This window comes from Rhinoraja longicauda, chromosome 23 (assembly GCF_053455715.1).
Source record: "Rhinoraja longicauda isolate Sanriku21f chromosome 23, sRhiLon1.1, whole genome shotgun sequence".
Classification (NCBI taxonomy): Eukaryota; Metazoa; Chordata; class Chondrichthyes; order Rajiformes; family Arhynchobatidae; genus Rhinoraja; species Rhinoraja longicauda.
The window spans coordinates 20,621,011-20,641,268 of record NC_135975.1 but is presented as its reverse complement, the minus strand read 5'-3'; positions in this window follow the sequence as shown (position 1 = coordinate 20,641,268).

Below are 20,258 nucleotides of genomic sequence, written 5' to 3'. Positions count from 1 at the left end.
TACCTTTGATGTATCTCTGGGGACTAGTTTTTCCATTCCTGATCTCCGAGCAGGCAAAGGAGAAATGAGGTGAGGCAGCAGATCTCTGCTATCTATGCTGCTGTCACGATCAATTACAGACTTCTTCCAGTAATGCTCAACTCAGCATATGCAACCCCTTTCTAAAATAAAAACAAGCAGCCACACACAATGAGGCATGACTCTTTTTTTAGCAGGACTGAATAAATGAATTTGGCATGCGAGGAAGGGCTGCTAATTTCAAAGTAATAAAGACGCCCGATTGTAATGGTTAAAAATCCCCCATTCTCATTCCCATTTCCCATCCACCTGTAATACAATTTGTGCTTCAAGTTAGAATCAGTCTTTAAAAACATTTAATTAAAGAGGCTTTTAACAGCCAGATGAGGTGGAACCAATCTCAAAATTTATCCAAAATGCAGCTAATTCACCTCTACTGCGTTCTTCCTGCATGCCATTGATACTTTATGTTGTTTTTTTCTCAAAGCTGTGGAAACGATGCCTTTTATTTTCTGTGGTTCAAATTATTCCCGTGGTTGATTTAATTTACAGACACTTTCATCTTGTGGTTTGCTGAATTGCTACTTTCTCTTTCGAGTACGGTGGTTTAGTGCTTGCAATAGCCTAATGGAAAAAAAGACATCTCATTTTCTTTCTGTTCCACCTGTAACTTAGGTCACCAAGAGGACAAAATGGTGAAAAACGCATTGTCTGCTTCAATGAAGCCTGTGATCAAAGAGGTGCGAAATTGGAGCTTTCAACAAGTGCGTGAGTTATGGGACAGTCTGTGAGGCATCATGCATTGAAGGGGGTGCACTCGGCTCAGTATCACCGGGCAACTTAGCAGGAGAGTGATTAGCTGCAACCAACTAACTGGCAGGCTGTGTGATCACACCAAGCACCACAGTGTAGTTTTTAGTTTAGTTTAGTTTAGAGACACAGCACGGAAACAAGCTCTTCGTCCCACCAGGTTCGTGCCAACCAGCGAGCCCCGCACACTTACACTATCCTACACACACTAGAGATAATTTATAATTATACCAAGCCAATTCATCTACAAACCTGTACATCTTTGGAGTGTGGGAGGGAACCGGAGATCCCGGAGGAAACCCACACATGTCACGGCGAGAACGTACAAACTCCGTACAGACAGGATTGAACCCGGGTCTCTGGTGCTGTAAGGCAGCAGCTCTACTGCTGTGCCACGGTGCCACTCCTAATTATATATTGGGAGAAGACCTGGGTTAGACACTGACTGGAGAATACAGACAAATATTTATATCTCGTTACGTTGTGTTATATTTATGACAACAAACAACTGAAGCCTTTTGTTAATCTGGGCTCACACACATGATCTGTAAGGTCACACTGCATGTTGTTCTGAAAATAGAGAAATTGCAGATTGTGGGGTTGCAGCCATTTTAATTGTCTTGCTGCCAGCATTGAGTCACTGTAATAAAGACTTCTGTTGTACCTTGAAGACTCGCAAAGTTTCATATAGGCATAGAACAAGAACACGTATTCTTGCTCTGCACTCTTATTTTCTGGGCATTTGTAAAATTGTAAACCAGTGTTAGTTAGGACCAACAGATGCCACGGAAGTACTGCAAAGCCAGGATCTACAGCTCTGCAAGCAGCCACTCTACCGCTGTGCCTTCATGTTAATGAGGAGAATAGATATTTCATGACCTCACAGCAATGATCAACGTAATTCTATGGAACACCCATCAGCTGTAGTTTGCCTGATTACCTTGGGTTGTTTTGCTATCTAAACAACGGGGGCTGTCTGTACGGAGTTTGTAAGTTCTCCCCGTGACCGCGTGGGTTTTCTCCGAGATCTTCAATTTCCTCCCACTTTCCAAAGATGTTCAAGTATGTAGGTTAATTGGCTTGGTGTATGTGAAAATTGTCCCTGGTGTGTGTCGGGTAGTGTTAATGTGCGGGGATCACTGGTCGGTGTGGACTCGGTGGGCCGAAGGGCCTGTTTCCGTTCTGTATCTCTAAACTAAAATAAACTAAACAATGTTCAGGAGCCCAAACTCCTGTTTCAGACAGTCGCAAGGGATGCCTGAAATCACAAACAATATGCCGCTGATGTATTGCTAGTCTGATCTGACCATGGAACATATTCCTGTGGGTTTGGCACCAGTCTGCACCCATGAACAGGTACGTCAAATTCTGAGTCAAGAATTTAGATGCACACCGTTATCAATGAATGGCTTGGGTTACTCCATTCTTAGATAAAGGCGGAACCCTTCTATTTTTACATTATTTTATGGGTGTTATGAAAAGGATAAGAGGGCGATTTGTAATCATTCCAGGCCCATTGCTCAAATGCCAGCTACCATTTTTTTGTTGGAGAAAATCCAGAGTTAAAAATGATAACATTATTGCAGTTCAGAATGATTATGTAGATAATACTGCAATAAAAGAAAAAAAAGGACAAATCTGATGATTTGCGGTCACCATCAGAGTAAAAATATCCTTGTCGATGTATGGCTGCGTTGGAACCAAACCTAAACCCAGTCTGGCTGCCTTCTGGGCCTCGTAGTAAAGGCAAATGATTGCTATCAGGATGTTGCCCATAGTTCTGTGGGATGCATTGCCCGAGCATTCCCAAAGTGGAGTCTTTTTATAAAGAAAATGTCCAAGTGAAATGGAAAGCTGGGTTCCCTGGGCTCTTCTGGAAACCTGCAAGAAGGCAAAGCTCTAGCAGTGCATTCCCTCTATTTTGTGGATTAGTCATTTCACGTGATAAAGACTTTGCCCAAGACAGTGTTCACAGCAAACTGGGAGATGTTACTGCTGTAACCAGCTGCAGCCTTGATGGAGCCTGTTACATGAAAGGTGAGAGTTGAGAGATCCTGAACGTTGTGCCCTGTCCGTGCCCTGATTCGCGGTCCATGTTCTGACTGCAGCAGGAAGCAACACATGGCAAGTGGACAGACTGAAGAAAATGATAATCGCCCACCTCCTAATGGAATGGGGATTGGCACCAGCGCAATGGAGAAAGTTACACGCACATCCGTATCAATTCACCACAGATTGATGACATCGTGTCCCAACTCTGAAGATTGTTCCCGGGGACGTATACAGAGACTCATACATTTTGTGCCTCAAACACCATCAGATCAGTGAATACACCTTCAGCTCCCTTTCTCTCTCTGAGACCTTCTCTCTCTGGGACTCTCTCTCTGGGACTCTCTCTCTGGGACACTCTCTCTCTCTCTCTGGGACACTCTCTCTCTCTCTCTGGGACCCTCTTTCTCCCAGACACACTCTCTCCCAGACTCTCTCTCTCTCTCTGGGACCCTGTTCTTTCTGGACCCTCTCCCTCTGGGATTCTTTCTCTCTCTGGGACCCTCTCTCTGGGACTCTCTCTCGATCCCTGGGACCCTCTTTCTCTCTGGGACCCTCTTTCTCTCTGGGACCCTCTTTCTCTCTGGGACCCTCTTTCTCTCTGGGACCCTCTTTCTCTCTGGGACCCTCTTTCTCTCTGGGACCCTCTTTCTCTCTGGGACCCTCTTTCTTTCTCTCTCTCTCTCTCTCTCTCTCTCTCTCTCTCTCTCCCCCTCCCTCCCTCCCTCCCTCCCTCCCTCTCTCTCTCTCTCTCTCTCTCTCTCTCCCTCCCTCCCTCTCTCTCTCCCTCTCTCTCTCCCTCTCCCCCCCCCCCCCAGGACCCTCTCTCTCTAGGACCCCCTCTTTCCCAGGGACCCTCTCTCTCTCTCTGGGACCCTCTCACTCTCTGGCACTTTCTCTCTCTCTTCCTGGGACCCTCTCTCTCCCCCTGAGACCCCCTCTCTCTCTCTCTCTTGGACCCTCTCTCTCCCTGGGACTCTCTTTCTCTCTGACCCTGTCTCTCCCAGACTCTCTCTCTCTCTCTCTCTCTCTCTGGGTCCCTGTTCTTTCTGGACCCTCCCCCCCGCTCTGGACCCTCTCCCTCTGGGATTCTCATTCATTGCTCCCAGTGAATGTTACGTCTGAACAGTCCTCCCGTACTATCGTGGCTGCTCTGTCAGACCAACCCTTACTGCAGTAATAGGCTTATTCGTCCACATTATAGATGCACGAAGTAATTGTGAAAGCAGTCAGAATGGTGTTGTTCATTGCTGGGAGAAATGGAGTTAAGCAGCAACATAATACATAACACCAGCAGCACTGTGCACGGAGTGAGTCAGTCATTTCACCAGCGCTCCACTGTATCCTTGCTCTGCACTCTCATTTTCTGGGCATTTGTAAAATTGTAAACCAGTGTTTTAGTTCGGGCCAACAGATGCCACGGAAGTACTGCAAATTCCTTGTGTAAAGATTATTAGTATACTTTTAATCTGCTGGCTCTCAATCTGGAAGCATTGGGAGAAATTCAATCCAAAATGCATGGATGAAACATTTAGTTAAGGAATGATTGTGAGACGCTGGCTCCACACTAGCTGGGAAGTGTCCTTGCACCACAATCCACTTTATAGGCCGTGTTCTTTACCGTGATCAGACATTGATCACCGTGTAGGTGACGTTTTCACCGTGATTTTTCGAAGATTTTTGGAAGTGTACAGCTCTGCTTTTATTTCTCTTCGTTGCTTGGCGTTTTAAAAGAAGCGCCTTGACCTTGATGGGAAGCAGCTGGCAATATTTCTTCAGGCTGGTGCGTATTGTGAGCAGCTCTTGATGTATTCTGCTGCCGTCTGATTTCACACGTCCTTCGCCACAAAAGTGCTATAAATTATCTTGGAAAAATGTTTACACCATCAACTCAATGAGGGGGGGTCAGAGATGATGGCCAAGTGGGGAGGTTGGAGATGACAGACGGTGACTGATCATGGAGTCAGATTCTGTGTGGTCTAATCCATCAGAGAAAAAAAAACTCTCCTTTGTAAAGATTTCACAAAAGAGCTGGGCATTAAATCTCTAGCCAGCGGAGAAGAGAGTAAATAAATGTGTAACCCTGTCCTAAGCTACTGTTAGGAATAGCTCCCTTGAAAAGGATTTTTAATCCTATTATTGCGAGAATTGCTCGTTCTGTGGCTCCGTGCTCTTGATCTCCCTCCACCTAGTCTTCTCCAGTCTCTGATCTCTGCTGCCAGAAGCATGGTTCAGTACTGCACGGCCAAGGAATTCCTGCAGCTTGTAAAAATATCCATGAGTGTACCAATGCTTTACACAGTGCGGCACAGCAGTAGAGTTGCTGCCTTACAGCGCCAGAGACCCGGGTTCGATCCTGACTGTCTGTACAGAGTTTTTATGTTTCCCCCCTGTGACCACGTGGGTTGTCGCTGGAGGCACCGGTTTCCTCTCATACTTCAAAGATGAGTAGGGTCGTAGGTTAATTGGCTTCGATGAAATTGTAAATGATCTGCAGTGAGTAAGGTAGTGCTAGTGTATGGGGCTATCACTGATGGGTGCAGACTCATTGGGCCGAAGGGCCTGTTTCCGTGCTGTATCCCTAAAGCCTAAAGTTGATTATTTGAAGGTAATTTGTGGAAGAGTTTGGTTAATCTGGCCACCTCCCGTTGTTAAGAATGTTTTCCTAAAGACCACATGGGCTAAGTAAGAAATATACAATTTATGTTCAAACATGTTTCAAATGAGATTTTTGGGATTGATAGATTTATTGTGGTGTCCACTCTATCAATTGTAATACTACAATCAAGTCTGGATCCCTCTCTGACCTTCCCCTCCCAAATCAATGGTTGCAACTCGGATAATGCAGGAGGATAGAAGGTCAGTCCACAGACTATCTTACCAGGTGTGCCTCATGGTTACAGATTTTCCATCTGAGATATAAAAAATAATTTTGAAAATATTACTTATTCCTCATCGTGTGCAATTGATTATAGTGGTTTTTTAAAATATTTTCTTTCCTGATTCATAATTACATACGTATAAATTATTGTAGATTAATTTAGAGAAGTAAAAGCAATAATCTGAGTCATAAATATTTATGAGTTTATGCCACGATACATTGAATATAATTTTGAAGTCTGAAATTTTAGTTGGCCTACAGCGTTAAGCCAGCAGCCACAGTACAACTCATAGTCTTGGTGAATTTTAATTTCTTGCCACTGAGTATCGAACATTAAATTTCTTCAGGCTTTTGAGCTGACAAGTGTCAGACACAGACACATTCAGACACAGACATGCACATGGACACATACAGGCCGTGTACAAAGCCTGTTCTGCATGCAAGGGGCAAAAAGTGCTGGAGTAACTCAGCGAGTCAGGCGGCCTCTGTGGAGAACATGGAGATAGGTGACATTGCAGGTCAGGACCTTTCACTCAATCAGTCTGAAGAAGGGTCCTGACCTGAAACGTTACCAATCCATGTCCTCCAGGGATGCTCCCTGACCCTCTGAGTTACTCCAGCACTTTGTGTTCTTTTGAGCATTAACCAACATCTGCAGTTCTTTGTTTCTACATGCAAGGAGGGATTGTTGTTTAGAAGTGAGTGAGCTGACATCTTCATAAGTTTATAAGTTGTAGGAGCAGAATTAGGTCATTCAAGTCTTCTCCGCCATTCAATCAGAGCTGACCTATCTTTCCCTCTCAACCCCATTCAGAGGGGTTCCCTCTCAACCCCAACCCCATTCTCCTGTCTTCTCCCCATAACCCTAGCACACGTACTAACCACAAATCAATCAATCAATCAATCAATCAATCTCCTCCTTAAAAATATCTATTGACTTGTCTCCACGGTCTGCTGTGGCAAAGAATTCCACAGATTCACCACCCTCTGACTAAACCTTTACTTTCATGAAACACACTGGAATTTGCATGTTTCCATCTACCTGCCCATTCCAATCTCTGCAGCCCACCATCCCCAGCACACCTCCACTCCCCTCCACATATGGGATGGACACTGGGGCACGGACAGGTTCCTGTCTGTTGGAATTTACAACACATAAGCACCAATATTTTTGAAATCAGAAGGTTCAGGGCAATGAAACCTCTTTCAGTAAAACCTCTTCGCATGATACAAAAAAAAAAGATTCAGAGCAGAGATGTCAGACACGCACACACACACACATCACCATTTCACTACCAATTGCTCAAAGAGAAACACTCTTTCAAATTATGATAGCCTTTTATTAGAGCTGAAAGTCAATAATTTCCATCCCGTACTGGGTCAGCAGAGGGACTGTTATGAGGTCGTGCCATCTGCATAAAGGCTGTACTGTTTTATGTTGTATGTTCTATGGTTTTGTGCCAGGAGTGAATTTCATTTGAAATTGTTGGGTTCAATGGTTTAATGGTACTTTATCATCATGTGTACCTAAGTACAGTGAAATTCTTTTTTGCGTACAGTTGAATGACAATGCTACTAGGCGTCAGGCACAGTCATATTAAGTATAAGAATGTAAGAGAGTAGACCACACGACCTTTTGCACATTAAGAGTTAGACATGTTGTAATGTTTGAAAGCAAAAGATGAGGACTTTGAGATTGATGCAGGCTTTGAATGGTGGGCTGCAGGGTTCTGATGCCTGGACACCGTTAATTGTCTTGGGCATTTGCAAATGCCAGCAACAACCCACACCATAGGCGTTAGGTGGTCCTGAACCTGCCATGTGTGTGTGCTGTGGAGGGTTGTAATTGGGTTCGATCCGAGGAATTGTCAGAAGAGCTGGTATGAGAACCAGGGTTGTGAATGAAGGATGTGGTGGTTATCATGTCATAAGCGATAGGAGTAGAATTAAGCCATTCGCCCATCAAGTCTACTCCGCCATTCAATCGTGGCTGATCTATCTCTCCCACCTAACCCCATTCTCCTGCCTTCACCCCATAACCTCTGACACCTGTACTAATCAAGAATCTATCTATCTCTGCCTTAAAAATATCCACTGACTTGGCCTCCACAGCCTTCGATGGCAAAGAATACCACAGATTCACCACCCTCTGACTAAATGGTAGCTGGAGCTTGCAGCGTGAGCAGGGGCGGGGAACAGGGATTGTGCAATCGACAAATTTACAGCAGAAGTGAGATTCTACCATGTATCCAAGAAATCACAGGGTATTGTGGAGCAAACAACATGTACTCTACACATTTGATAATCTGAGTGCGTGGAGATGGGTGAATAAGCAGGACATTTCATCTGAAGTCTGGAACTTTAGAGTTTGCTTCAGGCTGTACAAGATCGCTATTGAGAAGGAGGTCAACATCAAACTGAATGAGGATATATCCCTGAGATAGCCACATGGATGAGAACAAAAGCTTCCAATTCACTGCAGAGCAGATAATGAAAGCTAGCATTGGTGATGTTGCACACAATTCATATGACTTTTCAATACTGAAGTGAAAAAATATTGTCAATTGAATTACATCTGGTAATCATTAGGCTCAATACCTATAATGTTATTTTAAAACAAAAATGCTAGAAAGACTGAGCAGGTCAGGCAGTATCCATGGGAAGAGAAACAGTTAACTTGTCAGGTTATGGATTCTCTGTTACATAGAAACATAGAAAATAGGTACAGAAAGAGGCCATTTGGCCCTTCAAGCCAGCACCGTCATTCATTGTGATCATGGCTGATTGTCCACAATCAATAACCCTGCCTTCTCCCCATATCCCTTGATTCCACTAGCCCCTAGAGCTCTATCTAACTCTCTCTTAAATCCATCCAGTGATTTGGCTTCCACTGCCCTCTGTGGCAGAGAATTCCACAAATTCACAACTCTCTGGGTGAAAAGGTTCCTTCTCACCTCAGTTTTAAATGGCCTTCCCTTTATTCTAAGACTGTGGTCCCTGGTTCTGGACTCGCCCAACATTGGGAACATTTTTCCAGCATCTAGCTTGTCCAGTCCTTTTATAATTTTATATGTTTCTATAAGAGACCTCTCATCCTTCTAAACTCTAGTGAACACAAGCCTAGTCTTTTCAATCTTTCCTCATATGACAGTCCCGCCATCCCAGGGATCAATCTCGTGAACCTACGCTGCACTGCCACAATTAAAAGGATGCCCTTCCTCAAATTAGGGGACCAAAACTGTACACAATACTCCAAATGTGGTCTTGCCAGGGCCCTGTACAACTGCAGAAGAACCTCTTTACTCCTATACTGAAATCATCTTGTTATGAGGATGAAATCCTCTCCCTGTTCTGATGAAGTTCACTGACCTGCAATAATAACACCCTTTCTCTTTCCAATTACGCAACCTGACCTGCTGAGTATTTCCAACATTACTCTTTTTATTTCCTATTTCCAACACCTACATTTTTTTTTCCATTCAATTTCATTAGCCTGACTGATAGAGGACCTCCTATATATTATAGTTTGCCACCATGAGGCCAACATATGCACCTGAATGGTGCAGGGTAATTATGCTTCCTGGTTGTGTAATATGGGGCTCAGGAACCCTTCAAACAGATTCAAATATCATGAAGGACTTTCAATGAGTTACCAGGAGATTTGCAGCCTGGACGCTCTGATGTTGAGGGCACCTCTGAGGCAACACATTATGAATCAGAGCTTGGAGCTTGTTTTCAGAACATGAAGAGCAGTCCTTGTACAATGAAACAAATGTTTATCTGTACTGCTGAGAGTCTAAAGGAAGCCTAAACTCACGTGGTTCATGGGTCTGGAATCCGAGACACATGCCGTTTTAAATAGGCGTCTAGCCATTCTCTCCAACAGTCCTCATCGTTGTATGAGTCACTGCAGGATGGACAATCATGAGTTGAGTAATTGGGAAGGAGGTGAAGAAGCATGACAACTGCAACGTCCAGGTTCAGAGACAGCTTCTTCCCAACAACCATCAGGTGAAATTATTATGGGTAACAAGGAAATGGCAGAGTTGAACAGGTACTTCGGATCTGTCTTCACTAAGGAAGACACAAACATTCTCCCAGATGTACGAGAGAACGGAGGATCTAGGGAGACAGAGGATCTGAAAGAAATTTGCATTAGGCGAGAAATAGTATTGGGTAGACTGATGGGACTGAAGGCTGATAAATCCCCAGGGCCTGATGGTCTGCATCCCAGGGTTCTCAAGGAGGTGACTCTGGAAATCGTGAATGCATTGGTGATCATTTTCCAATGTTCAGTAGATTCAGGATCAGTTCCTTTGGATTGGAGGGTAGCTAATGCTATCCCACTTTTCAAGAAAGGAGCGAGAGAGAAAATTGGGAATTATAGACCAGTTAGCCTGACATCAGTGGTGGGGAAGATGCTGGAGTCAATTATTAAAGAGGTAATAACGGCGCATTTGGATAACAGTAAAAGGATCGGTCCAAGTCAGCATGGATTTATGAAAGGGAAATCCTGCTTGATTAACCTTCTGGAATTTTTTGAGGATGTGACAAGTAAAATGGATGAAGGAGAGCCAGTGGGTGTAGTGTATCTGGATTTCAGAAAGCCTTTGATAAGGTCCCACACAGGAGATTGGTGGGCAAAATTAGAGCACATGGTATTGGGGGTAGGGTATTGACATGGATAGAGAATTGGTTGGCAGACAGGAAGCAAAGAGTAGAAATAAACGGGTCATTTTCAGAATGGCAGGCAGTGGCGAGTGGAGTGCCACAACTAATTGGGGGGGCAACTAATTACAATTTATATTAATGATTTGGATGATGGAATTAGAAGTAACACTAGCAAGTTTGCAGATGACACAAAGCTGGGTGGCAGTGTGAACTGTGAAGAAGATGTTAGGAGGTTACAGGGTGAGTTGGATAGATTGAGTGTGTAGGCAGATGCATGGCAGATGCAGTATAATGTAGATAAATGTGAGGCTATCCACTTTGGCGGCAAAAACAAAGAGGCAGATTATTATCTCAATGGTGTCAGATTAGGTAAAGGGGTAGTGCAGCGAGACCTGGGTGTCCTTGTACACCTGTCACTGAAAGTAAGCATGCAGGTACAGCAGGCAGTGAAGAAAGCTAATGGCATGTTGGCCTTCATAACGACAGGATTTGAGTGTAGGAATAAAATGGTCCTTCTGCAGTTGTATAGGGCCCTGGTGAAACCACATTTGGAGTATTGTGTGCAGTTTGGGTCTCCTAATTTGAGGAAGGACATCCTTTACTATTGAGGCAGTGCAGCATAGGTTCACAAGGTTCAAGAGTGGGCTTATATTCACTGGAGTTTAGAAGGATGAGAGGGGATCTTATGGAGATGTATTAAATTATGAAAGGACTGGACAAGTTAGATGCAGGAAAAATGTTCCCAATGTTGGGGGAGTCCACAACCAGGGGCCACAGTCTAAGAAAAAAGGGGAGGCCATTTAAAACTGAGGCGAGAAAAAACTTTTTCACCCATAGAGTTGTGAATTTGTGGAATTCTCTGCCTCAAAAGGCTGTGGCGGCCAATTCACTGGATGAATTTAAAATATAGTTAGATAGAGCTCTAGGGGCTAGTGGGATCAAGGGATATGGGGAGAAGGCAAGGGCAGGTTACTGATTGTGGATGATCAGCGATGATCACAATGAATGGCGGTACTGGCTCGAAGGGCCAAATGGCCTCCTCCTGCACATATTTTCTATGTTTCTATGTTTTCTATGCTATTGAAATCTAGAACTCCAAACTATAAACGACCGTCAGTGCAGTAGAGGCTTTGTTTTTGGTTTCTGCGCTATATTGCTCATATTTCATTATTATTGTGCAATGGGGTGGCAGAAGCTCTCCTGAGCTAGGCCGTGGAGCCGGAAGACCAGAGGGATGAGAGCAACCAGTTGGGCGGTCCACCGAGAACGAAGAGGGATCCAGTGGGCTGTGGTACCAAGAATAAAGAGGGACCCGGCAGGGGGCTGCGGAGAACAAAGACCGACCCGGCTGACTGCCTGCGGCCATGTGCGGCGGCAGACCTGGTTCGCTGCTACGAGGAAAAAGACTGTACAAAGAACTTCTGAAACTTTATCAGCGGCTGTCAGTGGCGAGGCTTTGTGTACTGCATAGATGAAGTCTGCTGTATGATTTTACCAGATTGTGTGCAAGAACAAAGAATTTCACTGTACAAATGTAGATGTGACAATAAAGTATCACTGAATCTTTGAACTACTTTTCATTATTTATTATGGTGTCTACTGAGTGCTATGTTTACATGTGTTGTGCTGCAGCAAGTTAGCATTTCATTGTTCTGTTTTGGGACATCTATATATTAAAACTCGTTTGTTTGTTTGTTCCTGAACTACAGCCAAAACGGTACACAATAGCACAACAATTTTAGGCTCACCGTGCTGATGGAAGAAGTTTCATTGAAATCAGTGTTATATTTTTTAAGTTATTCACATTTTAAAGTTTAAATCTATCTCCTAGGCGAGGGGGGAAGGGAGGGATGGAGGGGGGAGGAGGAAGGATGAGAGGGGTTGAGGGGGGTGGAGTGGGGGGAGGGGAAGGGAGGGAGGTGGTGGAGAGGGGGAGGGGGAGGGGGAGGGAGGGGAGGGGGAGGGAGGGGAGGGGGAGGGGGGAGGAGAGGGTGCTGCACCAATGCAGGAGAGGTTTGGGCCCAACGGGTCTACTTGGTCTAGTATGACAATAAAACACTTTCAACCCTTAAACTCAACTTTTATTTTTGCCATCCCCAATGATTCAATATGTGTGTGGGGTTTATTCTCTGACACCTGGCATGTGGGGCCGTGTGCTAGAGAAATTCACTATCTGATGAGTTTGAATAAACTTCAACCACAGAGTAACTTTAATGCACCTTTTCATGTATTGTAGAATCGCTACAGAGAGTAGAATGACCTATATTCTTTCTGTTTTTGAAGATTGTGGGATGTGATGCTATTAAAACATATAGCATTCTTACCTTGATCAAGTGGATGTTGAGATTTGATTTGCCAAGCTGAAGTTTCAGGAACAAGACACCATGGCCTCGGGAGTGGAGGTGGAAAGACATCTCTTTGTGAATCTAATTTGAAGGGCTGTGGGTTGCAGTGATTTAACGTAACTGCGACTCTGATACATTTACAGATAAGTAAGCAATTGGGGGCTACGAGGGTGTTGAGAAAGTGAAGTTGATGTAGAAGATCGGATAGATCTGGATCTTGTTGAGGGGTGGATGAGCCAAATATATGTTTTGTTTTTTTACTTGTTAACGTGAATAAATAGCGATGTGAGCCAGTGATGTATGAGGACACCTACCACTTCAATAAAAGCACAGGCTCAGAGCCCAGTAACTGCAAGAACAGGAACACATTCATTATGCTGAATTCTGTCATCCATCTTATAAAATGTGATATTGACATACAAGGTTATGCTGTGACATTTCATTACAGTGTATAAACTGTTGATGCTTCAAATGCCCTGGTTCTGCAGTTGTCAGTGAATGGCAGAATGGTAAGAAAGGAAAGAAGGCAAACGACAATCAGTTAAAGTCAATATATGGCACATGAAATCAGGTGATTTAAATAACGAATCTATTACAGTAAATTAAGCTGGGCTTTCATTGGCAGGCAAGGAAATAGTAAAACAAAGGGAGATTTGGTCAATGAAAACTCCATTGAAATGCACCATTTGCCCCATGGTGAACTCTGCATAACTTATTCGATCACCTGAAGAAATTGAAAACTACAGGAAAGTCCCCAAGGAGATGGCTTGCTGTGAAACTTCATTCTAACCTTACAGGCAATTGAGTGAAAACTCTGAGTATCAATTTATCAAAAATTATGTATCCCTAGCTGGTTGCACCTGAATATTATTTTTCACCTTTCTGGATGCAATATGATTTGTCTTTGTCATTAGTAGATAAATCACCTTTCTTGGGACTGTTAGCCCAAAACAGGTTAAAGATTACATCCATTAATACTTGGACACCTCTGCATTCTATACTTCCAAGCTCAGAAGGCCAACATTGACTGATAATTTGACACATTTTGATTAATCATTAGATTAATCCATAGTACATTTTAGTAATAAAAAAAATCTGCAAAATAGTTTTAATCACCTTGATGAAAACAGTTGCTTTTTTAATCAATTTTTATTTAACCCCAGAGCCCTGATTTAATTAGAAGAAGGTGACCCTAATTCAATTATCCAGATTTGAATTAAGCTGTTCCTTGGTAGTACACAACAAGCATTAATTTAATGAAGATCTCTTAATATAATGACTATGAATGCCGGATGTAACTTGAAGAATTTCTCTTGCAGTGAAGACAACCGGTTCAAACTGCCATTGTGACTTGTTTTAGAACAGAGTGCCATTATTTGTCCCCTTACTTAAGCAACCAGCTTGGTTCAATATTGTAGATTAATCTTTTATATTGGGTAATGAGAATATTATTGAATCCTGATGTAATATAATAGAATGGGCCGAAATATAATATTGGTAACCATGTTAATATTTTGGATGCACAATCGAAAAGTCGGAGCAACGCAGATCTATTTGTAGAACTGATCAAAACTGAAGATGAATTAACATGTAACAAATGCTAACACCTGAGGCAGTTATTGGCTTAAACATGATTCAGATCTCATTTTGGCTCTGGAATTAAATATTAAAAGATCTGGATTCAAAAAATTATTATTAGCACTGGTAACCCTAATGTTACTGGGTGATCGTAAATTTAAATAGGGTTCAACAATGTCCAAGAAATCTGATATTATCACCTGGTCCTGCCAAACTCAAGTAAATAACATTAACATGCAGGTAATGGAGGGATATGGATCATGTGCAGGCAAAGGAGATTAGTGTACCATAGCATCATGTTTGGCACAAACATTGTGGGCTGAAGGGCCTGTCCCTGTGCTGTAATATTCTTTGTTCTATGACCTTTAGGTACAGACACTGATGTTTTTGTTCCTCTTTCCTGGTGCTGGAGAGATGAATGATGACAAATGTGGTATCGTTGATTAAAAGTGAGGCTGGGGCAGACTGGGGAATTGTGGACCAGTCAGTTGATGCTTGGTAGTTGACAAATTATTGGAAATAAACCCAGAAAAACAGCATAAATCAACATTTAAGGTTCATCCAGGATAATCTGTGGAATTTGTTAACAGACAGTTCTGCCGAAGTCAATTAATTTTTTTTGTGTTAAGTAAGGAGTTTGTACGTTCTCCCCGTGACCTGCGTGGGTTTTCTCCGAGATCTTCGGTTTCCTCCCACACTCCAAAGACGTACAGGTATGTAGGTTAATTGACTGGGTAAATGTAAAAATTGTCCCTAGTGGGTGTAGGATAGTGTTAATGTATGGGGATCACTGGGCGGCACGGACTTGGAGGGCCGAAAAGGCCTGTTTCCGGCTGTATATATATGATATGATATGATATGATGAAGAGAGTTGATGTGGGCATCTCATACTTTACACTGAATATCTTTTAGCAAGATATTTGACAATATTGATGATCAAGAAAGTAAAACTTCATGGAATCACTGTGAAGTGACAAGTTCGGTTAAAAGAATGGCCAAATGGAAGAAAGTAAAGGGTAGCAGTAAATGCAAACTTTAGTGATGAGAGGACTGTGAATCAATGACTTGGATTTAAATGTTGGGCCATGTCAAGTAATGTGGTTGATTGTGAGGAAGAAATTTGTAGCTTGTAAGAGTATATGTTGTTCATTTTTATCATCCAATCCTTCCTGAAATGAGCTACAAGCCAAGCAGCATTAGTTATACAGTTGTAAGGTAAATAACAGCGAGGGCTAATAATTAGTGGATGGGGATGTGGATTGTGCTAATGTGGTGACAGGAAACCACAGACAAAGCCTAACAGGAAGGAATTTCATTGATTAGACCAAGTGGACCCCTTGGGCCAAAACCAGTCCTGCATTGGTGCACCACCCTCTCCTCCCCCACTCCCCCCTCCGCTCTCTCCCCCCACTCCCCCCTCCTCTCTCCCCCCACTCCCCACTCCTCTCTCCCTGCCACTCCCCACTCACCCCTCCCCTCTCCCCCTCCCTCCCCCCTCTCCCTCTCCCTCTCCCCCTCCCCACTTCCCTCTCCCCCCTCCCCCTCCCCCTCTCCCCATCCCCTCTCCCCCTCTCCCCATCCCCTCTCCCCATCCCCTCTCCCCCCTTGGGTTGCCTCTCCTGCATTGGTGCAGCACCCTCTCCTCCCCCACTCCCCCCTCCCCTCTCCCCCACTCCCCCCTCCTTCCTCCCCCCTCCCCACTCTCCTTCTCCCCCTCCCCCTCTCTCACTCCGCCCTCTCCTCCCCTCCCCCCTCCCCTCTCCCCCCTCCCTTGTAGAGGGGCAATATGAAGTTAGAATAAATCAGGACATGATTCAAGGACAGAACGGTCCCTCCAGAGAGCAATGAAAGAGGACAAGAAGTGTCCCTTGTCCTAAAATCTGTGGAACCACGCAGCAGCCAACAGAAGTGGTGGATGGTAATCCATTTAATGTGGAGTTTATTGGAAGGCACAAATAAAGGTAGATTCAAAGTGCTGAGTGCACAAGGATTGGAAATAGGTTGGACAGATTAGGCTCTGCTAGCTGTAGTTAAGAGGGAATTTCAAATAAGGCTTTTCACTTCATACTTGACTTTCTAAATGTTTTCCTGGAAGTCCTAAGTTCTTCCCTCCTGAGAACAAGCATATTCAAAAAAATTGCAGATTCAATTCATAAATTGTATGGTCCTATTTGACCAAGCTCACTCGCCTAGTTTTCTGCCCCTCAAGAAAGGGCTAAAAACCAGCACAATTAAATATGTGTGAAGAGGAATGTTTAACTTGGTTTAGTTTAGCCTTACAGCATGGAAACAGACCCTTTGGCCCAGTGCTTCCACACCGACCATTGATCACTTGTCCACTTTCTCATCCACTTCTTACACATTAGGGTCAATACCCAAGCCAATTAACCTAAAAATCCCACATGACTTTGGGATGTGGGAGGAAACATGAGCACCTGGAGGAAATCAGGAGGCAGCCACAGGGAGAATGTACAAACTCCACACAGACAGCACCTGAGGTCAGGATTGAACCTGGTGCTGTGAGGCAGCAGTTCAACCAGCTGTGCCACTGTGCCGCCCCAATGGAATGGAACTTAAGACCACAAACATCCGAGTGGAAGGCAAATCCTCTCTTGGATGTGCTTCTGGGTATTATTAGTATTCAGTACACCATTCAATATCCTTGGGATCGCACAGAATTAGATGACAGCCCGCTAAATTTAACTTGAGGTATAATTTTTTTAAATTATTTGTGTATCCAAATAACATCAGGCATGCAACATATTTCCAGCTGAAATCATTAAACTGATGGGAAGAGCTGTTTGGGAGGGATATGTAATGAAGCAATTTAATATGAAATGCTTGTGCAGTAATAGAAATCTCCTTTTGATTCCACAGAATGAATGAACGGATGATACTTTATTATCACATGTGACATGTTACAGTGAGGTACTTTGTTTTGCATGGACAAGTATGCAAAGAGTCGCTACACATAGGGCGCTGACAAAGTTACAAAGTATTCCATTTAGTCCCCAATGGTTCCTGTTTGTTCTTGGTGCCCCCCCCACCCCTAGGCGGGCCTCCCTTTGTTCTCGGCGCCACCCCCCCCCCCCCCCCCCCCCCATGCTAGGTCTCTCTTTTATCTCAGCACCCTGCCCACGCTGGGTCCCTCTTTGTTCTCGGGGGCGTGTCCTCATCCAGCACCCACCTTGACTGCTGCTGGGTCCTCTCCTGACAGCTCCGTGGCGATCACCGACAGCTTCCCACTCCAAGTTTATCACAATGCTTAAATAGAGAAGCAAAGGCTACTCTGACAAAGTATTGATGTTGATTCCTTATTGGCTCACTTAACTGTATATGAAAGCTGGGTAAAGCATTACACATGCCACTAACATGTGTCACAGCACTCTGTATCTTTCAACAGATTAACACATCATGCGTTATTTTAGGCTTGTTCCAAGAAATTAAAGAGAATATATCTTATCAATCTAATGACACTATGTATAACAACTTCAAAGCAGCCAAAAATGCTATTAACAATGAGGATATATAACCTGAGCCCACTAAAGCAATTGTGTCTTATATAAATGTTTTATAATTTGAAATAAATAATCAAAGTCAGTACTGTATTAAAATTCACCAGTGATGCAAAATTATTACCAGGTCTTGGAGCTAAGAGCTGTTTCATTATATTACCTGCAATTATATTAATTCTTTGTACCTTTCCCAGGTGTCTAATGATTCATTTTCAAATGCAGCTTCTGAATTCTTCAGGATTTTGCCCTTGACAATACGTATACATTGCCCAGTGACAGACCAGCATGCTAAATGACTATCTTTGTAGCCCAGTTGTTACTTTGAGGTTTGGTTCATTGGGATTTTATTTTACTCAACAGAAACAAATATAATGATATGCAATAATTTGTCTGACCTATTAAGCAGTATCTACATAATAACAGAGGACAGCATGTGGTGCATTCAAATTAAAATATGCAACTCTGTGTGGGGCATGAACCTGCATTGTCCCTTCAGGAGGAGATATACCTGTAATATTGCAGTAATGTGTTCGGCTCTTACCGTTTTTAATTAATAACTGCAGATATTCCTAAATGCTGTTGGCTAATGGTTCAGTGCACACTTTGCAGCAGGCCTATTGCCTCATGAGAGCAATACTGGCTGCAAGATCTTCCTTGGGCTTCTAAACAATCCATTTTACTGTAGCAGCTCCCGCACAGGGAAGGTTAATGATGCTCAGAGATAACAAGTTTTACTAAACTGGCCCATTCCCCAAGGTACCATGGAAGTTCTCTAAAGATACAGAACCTTCAGAAGCAAATTATAAAAATGGCATGAAGTGGTTAGGCACAAAGGTCTCTGAGGCATGTAAAAGCCAATATATGAAATCCCATCTATACTAAATCTGTATTAGTTATTGACTTTGTCATGTACTGTAGTTTTAGTCAGAGAATAAATAGATGAGGATGGGGTGAATGTGTTCTTCTGGAGTCTGAATGCATCAGATATTTTCATTGATTTTTGTGCTAATTCACAATTTATTAGTTTTCAAAAATAAAAGCGGAGAACACTAAAAAAAATTCAAGTGGTACAAGAGGCACATACATTTTTTCTGTGCATGTTTATGTGTGATCTATGCATCTGAGGGCTTAAACCTCCATTCTTAATCTTGTATGGAAACAATAATGAGAGGCTAATGGTAGTCAGGGAATAGTTCATCAATGTTGAATTATGAAGCAACAGACCCGTGCAAAATATCAAGTCATAATTTATCACAAATAAACATTTGTTTATAAATTCTGCCTGCAGTAAAATTATTTTTCAGTACTGATGTAAAATAAACAATATTTACTGGATCATCTTTAGTATATTAGTGCAACAATTTCTAGCTTATTGCTATCTTTCTGTATGCCACTGCAGGGGAACGATTGATCCCATGGTGAGAATTACAGAAGACAGTCTCTCTTATAGTCTTTTTTCATAAATTGCATTTTTTTAAACTTTCGCTGTTACAAGACACATGATTTTAAGGCTTCTTTTATTAATTAATTAACATATTTTATCTGGGAGTAATTTCTGTTGCTATGCAATGCACAATATTGTGTTGACCGGCAAGATGCAGTTCATTGTTAGCGGTTCATTCCAAAGGGTATCCCTGACTGTCAACAGTTCAAGACATGTACGGACAGCCAGGAGACAGTGCATCTGAACTCTCTGCACTCCCGGACTCATCTTTGAGTCTAGTATAGGAGTTGTGAAATATTGAGGAGAAGACCAGAAGTAAACCTTTACAAAGGAGATGAGGAGGAATTTCTTTAGTCAGAGGGTGTTGAATCTGTGGAATTCATTGCCACAGACAGCTGTGGAGGCCGAGTCAGTGGATGTTTTTAGGACAGAGAATGACAGATTCTTGATTAGTACGGGCGTCAGGGGTTATGGGGAGAAGGCAGGGAAATGGGGATGAGAGGGAAAGATCCTTCAGCCATGATTGAATGGCGGAGAAGACTTGATGGGCCGAATGGCCTAATTCTGCTCCTAGAACTTGTGAACTTATGGACTTATGAAAGTACATCCAGTCCCTCAATTTTACACCAGGAAGGTTAGGTTTACGGTCAGCAACCCCATTGAATTGAATGGAATTAGTGGCCTTGTGGAAAATGCAGATTTGTGCCTGAGATTATATTTTACTTCATTTATTTTTTTTAATCATTTTTTATTATTTAAATTTTAAAATTATAGTTACTTTCTATTTTATAAAAACTGTTTTGCTGATTCAATTTTAATGAAATTATTTAAATCTAATTGAATGGTTTGTGAACGTTTTTGCATGGAGGCAGCGTCTGTCATGGGGTAGGTGTCAGTGTTCTACGCTCAGCTATACGTGCACAGGATTACATGTATCACAACGCTGT